The following is a 7,765-nucleotide window of genomic DNA, read 5'->3' on the forward strand; positions in this document are numbered from 1 at the left end:
CAGAGAGGATGCTTAGAAGACAAAAACAAAATGGAAAGGAAGGAGAGGGCGCAGATTTCTAGTACCAGCGGCTTTTGGTTATGAGCAAGCAGGCTGCCGACCGTCGAATTCCCGATATAGCAGCGCCTTCATGGTGGCTTTCGTGAAGCGATATGAACGTGTCGTTTTTAGCTCCGACAACTACTGCTTCCTTGTCAAACAAACGGTAAATTTCGCTTAGTCACAGCATACGTTAGCGTCCACCTTTCATGATTTATCATGGCATCGAAGGTCCTCGCCCCATCGGCCTCCACGTTTGAACATACACCAAAAACTGTTTTTTTTGTTTGCGGATTCAGGAGTCCTAGGTCCTCATCTACTTGACCGACTGAATCAATTGGAGAACTTTCCCCCAGCTTTTCGGTATTAGTTCAAAAAGAGGAAACATATTGGTGCAGTGATACTTAGATCTGAACTAGGCATTTTCGTCTTCAATATGATTCATACTCATGACGTGTTTATGAATCTGAAGGGAGAAGTGAGGCAGCGTCTAATCAGTTGCTTCTTCTCTTCACAAAACCGCAAGCCGTCTTTTCCTAGCGTGTCCTTTGTGGGGTGCCGATACTTGACTAATGCTAGAGATAAGAACATTTTTCATGTCGGCCGAGGACCCATCAATATCGTTCGCGGAATAAGAAAAATTTCAAGCTGGTAAATGAGACACAGATCATGAAAGCGACCCCCTTTGTCATTCCTTCTAAAGAAGGAAGCGTAAAAGCTACAACCACATTTGTTCTAGCGTTGATTTGGAATCCCCCGAGGTATGTTCCTGACGAGGTACGTTTTGCAGGCAGCCTATGCGGTTTGTGGGTGTCGGCAAAAGCGACGGTACGCTCATTGTGTATGCTAAAACCTTTATTCCATGTCACCGGTTGCCATCTACATCCACATTTTATGTTACTCTTGGCACCACACTACTGAGTTTCTTGCAGAACGCACGAAAGTCTTTTAAAAATTCCTCTCAAGCCCACACACGCATTTATCTGGCCCCGTTTATTTGAACCTTCCTCATTTCTCGACAAAGCCGGTGCTTGCTTCACCGCGTCGATTGAGGGGAGCGTCCTAGTATTTTTCCGAGTACCATGATCACGTTTTTAAACGACATTGAAGGTGTTTTCTACGTCGGCCTTTCGTGGCACCTTCCACCAGGAGAGATGAGATAATATTTGGCATAAGGGAGTAACACTAACTGTATATATACTTTATCTATTTCTTTTCAGTTTTCCAATACCCTGTTTTTATTTTACCGATGCCAGTGCTAAATGCATTGCTTCAAAATCTTTTCCACCCTCTGAGTTGGGGTTTAAGAATACACTCAAAGTATTCTCTGCTTGTCGTAAGAGGCGACTAAAAGGGACAGAAATTTGTGGGCTAGCGGTCTGCTAATTTTGAAACTCTACTGCTACCGAAACGTTAACATCGCCTTGGCTGGGGACTGACGTTTTCTCAAACTTGAGCGCGAACTCCAGCGATATAAACTAGACATTTTGGCTTATGCGAAATAAAATAGACCCATTATTTGGAGAGTAGTCCTCTCCCTCTTCCGGCAATGTGCTTTTGTACTCTGGGAAGCCAAGTGGTAGCAGACGCGAATCTGGTGTCGAGTTGCTTGTAGCAGCTACCGCAAGGCTCTTGACCTGGGAGCCGGTTTCTGAGAGGCTTCTAACTGCAAGATTCCGATCCAGGTTAAGAAGCATTACAATTGTACAATCCTACGCACCAACCGAGAATTTCGATTTAATGGCTGGTGGTTCTCGGACATTTGACGACCACAATGGGGTCTTTTGCTGCGAGGAATGACGGACGTGATGCAATCGAACTCCGATACCGAGCGAAATCCGAGAAGTTCAGCGTAGTGTACATCGTGGTAAGAGAGAAATTGCTATTGTTCTGGCTAGGAAAGCGGAAGATGCCGCAGATCGCAATGAATCCAGGAATATATACCAGATCACGAAAGAGCTTGTAAGTGGCCGCAAATCGTTCAACTGTCCTCTGAAGGACGTCAACGGTCGACTTCTCATCCACGTTGATGAACAACTGAAGAGGTTGAAAAAACACTTCACCATGGTACTTAATTTTATCACAACCGATGAGATCCTCCTCTTGTGGATGGAATAGCTAGTCACCGTAACAATTTTGGTTGTTGAGCAGTTCATCAAAATACTCAACCCATGGCTCCAACATTACATTCTGTCGGAAATCAGATTTCCCTCTTTGTCTTGGCAGAATGAACATCGACTTTACAGATCTGTTGATTTTCCCAGACTTCCTTTTTCGGTCTGTGAAATCGCTTCTCGGCTTGACCAAGTTTGTGATAAGTCTCTGCCCGTGCCCACGTTCTTTGAGAATGTACTTTCATCGTCGAAGCAACCGTTCTAACTTTTCTTGCGGCTGGGGCCAAGTATCTTTGTGGCCGTATCAACGATAACGTTCTTCAGGTGGTTATGATTATCATTTGTTGATGCTTCATCTCCAGGAGATCTGTTAGCAGTGGAAAATGCGGTATTTATTTCCCCCTTATAGGTGTTATGGAGGGTTGTGTTGTGAATGGCTTCATGGCTTCAGTATTCATTCTCACCTGAGATTGCCAGAGGGGATTGTAGGTGGTGTTGAAATTCGAGCCCGGAGCACTATGCCAACGAAATAGTGATCCGAGTCTATATTGGCCCCTCTGTATGTTCTAATATTCATCAAGGCTGAGAGGCGGTGGCGTTCAATCAGCACGTGATCAGTTTGGTTGAAAGTGTTCTCGTCTGGAGAGGAGCGCCTTCTGCACAAACCTGGTACTTTCAACAACCATTTCGTGCGATACTGCTAACTGAATAATGCGCAGTCCGTTATCATTGATATCCCCATGTAAGCTATGTGAGACGACGTGTCGCCTGAATATGGGTCTCGTCCCTACTTGACTGTTGAAATCTCTAAGTACGATTTTGATATCATACTTGGGACAGGCTTCGAGCGTCCGCTCAACTACCTCGTAGAAGGTATCCTTCTCCGATTCCCTAGTCTCCTTTGTAGGGACTTGAACTTTTATGAGGCTTATATTTATAAATTTGCCTCACAAACCCAGAGTGCATAGTTTCAATTAGGAGGTATGTTAATTTGTTAGCTTAACTCTTAAAATAAAAGATTGCCTTTGAAGACATATTTCATTTTTATTGGCTAAAGGTATTTGGTAATATATAACGTATTTCGGGGACCAACTGTCCCCTTCTTCAGTTTTTATCTTCAGAAGATAAAACCATAGAGAAATAACTGTCGTTTGAAAGTAGTGAGCATCGTGCTGGTCCACAAAGGCAAAAAAGACTCTGAGCTACCGTCTGCATATCGACCACTCTGTATACTTGATACAGTTGAAAAGTGCTCGAAAAGCTCATCAGGAGTAGACTCGACAAAGACCTACGTGCTGCCAGGGATTTATCCCCAAGGCAATTGGGCTTTGGACCAAGGAGATCTGTAAAGGATGCCATGCGGTTCAAAGCGCTTTGAGGGAATATGTGAGAGACCACTACCAGCTCTATGAACAGGTAGCACCGGAATCCATCTTAGGGTCGGACTTTTGAAACGCTTCCTACGATAGACACTGCAGAATTTCATTTTAAAAAGAGAATCCCAACTTTGCGTCTCATGTCGATCGCTCTGCTCTACGGGCCAGAGGTATAGGCTTATGCTTTTGGCAAAGAGGTGTATCGTAAGCGCCTTATGCAAGTACAGCTCTATGGAGGAGGTCTTTCTACCGCACTGCCTCAAAACTGACTGCAATAGTGATCTCGAGATTGATCTCCGGTGCCTTCTTCGCTAAGGAACGTAAAACCACAAGCACATGAGAGAAGACTCAAAGATGGTGATTGTTCGTAGAGAATGACAACATACAATGAATAAATGATAACTCAGTTCGTGGTTGAACTAAAAGCTTGAGAAGATTGATTATTTCCCTACCTGCAATGAGGTGATGATGCCGATCACATTATTTTTTTCTTGTAGGATGGGTGAACCTTTCTTGCTAAGAAGATGAAGCTCAACCAATAATATGGTCGGTTGGCACAGGTTCTTCGGATTAATGCTTCCATTCCTCCTCTTTCCTTTTGCTGGTGAAAGAAATTCTCTGAATTGAAGGCTCCGTAAGAAGGAGAGTGGGAGGGCCAGCCCGAATTAGAACGGCTAGTTCTCTGGAGACGCGAGTCTGACGACTTACCGTTGCGGGAATCCAATACTAAGTGCCTAAAATTAATTCACTCATCCTACCCTCAAAAAAGTGTCAATATGTTTGGGGAGTATTTAAATTATTATTATTATTATTCTGCTAAGGCAAAGTCGCACCGCGTCCTTAAAGAACTATTGTGCCCCTTTTACTGGTTATAGTGAACCTATTGATCATAGTATCTCAAGCAGGCCTATAACCGGCGGAAACTTTAGTATGTTACCTACTTCCAGATCCTTCAGCTTTGCATCTGGTATTCAGTGTTCTCCCAGATGCCTCGACCTACTTTGCACAAGTGCCGGACACTGTCCCAGGACGTGTATAGAAGTTTCGTTATACAAAACCTGCAGGCAATGTCCGTAGATATCCCTAGCTTCCCTAGGTGATAGATGATAGTTCAGGCGACAATGACCAGTGAGAATTCCCACTATGATTCGGAGGCTCTTTTTGGTGAGGTTTAAGCATTCCTTCGTGCGCATGGGTTCGTATCCCCCAATAAGCACTCTGGATTGCTCCATCCCTGGTAAGCCCCCCCAGTATAGTTCCCTCAACGGTTTCTCTTGATTTCTTAGAGTCATAGCCATGAAACCGTTTCCACTTCCACAGAAGGGTTCTGGCCCGTGTAAAGGCGTCTGTACTTCCTTCTTGGCTAGTTCGTCCGCTGCTTCGTTGCCTGGCCTGGAACCCAAAGTATTCAGACCTTGTTGGACGAGCCGAGTGTATTCAGTCTCTCAAGGCATTCCCATACCAGTTTAGAATTCAGCTGGTTGGACCTAATTGCCTTAATCGCTGCTTGGCTATCGGTGAGAATAGCTATGTTCTGCCCCCTGTAGTTACTTTGCAGATTAAAGGAGGCACATTTGTCTATGGCGTATATTTTCGCCTGGATTATGCTAGTGTACCTGCCCATTGGCTCAAAGTACATTTTTCTTAGACCAATGACACCAGCACCCGCTGTGCCTGCTGTGAGGGATCTGTCAGTGTACCAAGTAATCAGTTGCTGGTTTAAGCCGTATGTCACAGCCATGCTCTCCCAGTTTGCCTTGTTACTCCAACATATTTCAAACTTCTTGCCGAAGTGAAACCTCATTGTCATGTTATCCCTTGGTATCAGTAATTCATACTACCGGCTATCCTGAATATTGCCCTTCTTGCCTGCATCTGTATGTGCAGATGAAGAGGAGTTAATCCCAGAAGAACCTTCAAGGATGCCGTTGGACATGTCCACATTGCCCCACTGATACACACGCAAGCCAGTCTTGGGAGGTTATGTAATTCCCTGGCTTGTGTGCTGAGTTCAGTAGTTTCAGCCCAGATTACCGCTCCATAGGTAATCATTGGCCTTACAATTGCAGTATATATCTAAAGTAGTATCTTCGGGCTGCAATCCCCTTTTTTCCTGCTATGTATCTACAAGTCATCAGAGTCCTCGTGGCTTTCCGACAAGTGTTTCCGACATGAGTTTTCCAGAGTAATTTTTGGTCTAGCGTAATTCTCAAATATTTGACCTCTGTTTCTCGTTTCACCTCCATATCATGTAATCTTATGGCTTTCAGGTGATCAAGCTTACGCCTCCTAGTGAATGGTACTATGGATGTTTTGGCTGGGTTGGTCCGCAGTCCCACCTTCCTGCACTAGGCACTAGTAACTCTTAGTCCAGTTTGGATTCTATCACATAAGGTATCTTCATATTTGCCCCTACAGATTAAAACAATGTCGTCCGCGTAACCCTGGAATTGTATTCCAGTATTTGTTAGCACGTCCAGGAGTTCGTCCACTACCATACTCCACATATGCGGCGATAGTACCCCGCCCTGTGGACAGCCTTGAGTAGTATTCATGACAATAGAATTTGTACCTGGCGGTACTTCTATTTGCCTGCTTTCTAGTATTTTGCCCATCCAGAATGCCATGGTGTTTCGGACTCCCTTGCGGCTCAGGGCATCTTGTATCTCTGTGTGCGATGTGTTGTCGAATGCTCCTTCGATATCCAAAAACGGGCGTAGTGCAATTTCTTTTGTTTCTATGGCATTCCGTAGTACCTCCGTCAGCTGATACAGAACAGTTTCAGTTGACCGTCCTGCCCGGTAAGCGTGTTGACAGTGATGTAGGGGATTACGTTTTAGAACATTAGTTCAAATATAGTTGTCTATGACCTTCTCCGCCGTTTTGAGTACAAGCGATGTTAGGCAAATTGGTCTGAAAGATTAAGGGTGAAAAGGATCCTTTTCACCCGCTTTCGGAATAAAGACCAGTTTTGCCCGTCACCATGCCCTTGGTACGTATCCCAGTGCTATGCTCCACTTTACCACCCTTAGAAGAGGCTATAAGATAATTCCTAGGCCTCTCTGGATTAGTGCTGGGAAAATGTCATCTACTCCGGGAGATTTCAGTGGTTTAAAATTTCCCACTGCCCACCTTAGCCTAACTTCTGAGCATACCTCGTTTACTAGTTTCCAGTTCTCCTTTCTTCTCCTTTTATTCGTTGTTGGGGTGTCAGGCAGGATGTTGTCGCCTGCCACCGTTTGGTAGGACCCTGGGAAATGAGTTCTGAGAAGCAGGTGTACCCTGTCCTCCTCATTCTCGGTAAATGTTCCATCTTCCTTCTTCAAACAGACAGAGGACAGTACCTTTGCCAGTCCCCGGTTCCACCACTATATTTAAATTATAGTGAGTGCTCTTCCCATTTTATCAATCAGACCAAACAGTGTCTAATGAGTTTCCTCTGCCCTGGACGAACCCGCAAGTCATGTATTTTGCAACTTGGGTGCTTTCCCAAGGACGAGGGTTCCGTGGACCACAACCGAGAAAGCTTGTTGCTTTCCAATTGGTTCGGCCCGCCATTAGCCACAATTCTTAAACAAAATTTTAGTTCCAACCGTTCTGAAGAGTTATTTCTTAAATAAAATATTCCTAGAATAAAACCTGATATGATTTCCATTTGCTAGGCTCCCTTTTAGTATCCTTGTCCAGAATTCCTTTTGATCGAGTCAGGTCTCGTGCTACCTTCTTTTTCCCTCATTCCCGTATATCATTTCTCCTTCATTCATACGGTTGGAACTGTATCCTGGTAACAGGAATCTATAATAATAGATATTAATAAATATTATTGAACTATCTACAGCAAACCGGCTCAGGAGATTCATATTTTTGGATTTATACTACCATCTTTTGATGAAAAACCAAAGCTGAAGAATTCCCCAAGACGAAATTTGAAGGAATGCTAATAAAGCGATGAATGTTAATGAGAATCTTTTATATTTCTTAATTGGGTTATTTTGGTCCACCAATCTGATTGAAACAATTAAAATTTCTGAATATTTCAATCAAAATTCAGCACCACCCAGGTCAAACACTTCCGAGCATTTGCGCAAATGGGCTCCCCCTGTATGTGTAAGCGGTTGAGTGAAACATCCGTTTAAGATTTGATTAATGTGGTTTTTAGAGAAAATTAAATAGAAGCAACGGAAATTGACTACTTTAATTGCATTTCAGGTATTCGAAAAGACGCTTTGACGCTGT

The sequence above is a fragment of the Hermetia illucens genome, chromosome 4 (genome assembly GCF_905115235.1).
Source record: "Hermetia illucens chromosome 4, iHerIll2.2.curated.20191125, whole genome shotgun sequence".
Lineage (NCBI taxonomy): Eukaryota > Metazoa > Arthropoda > Insecta > Diptera > Stratiomyidae > Hermetia > Hermetia illucens.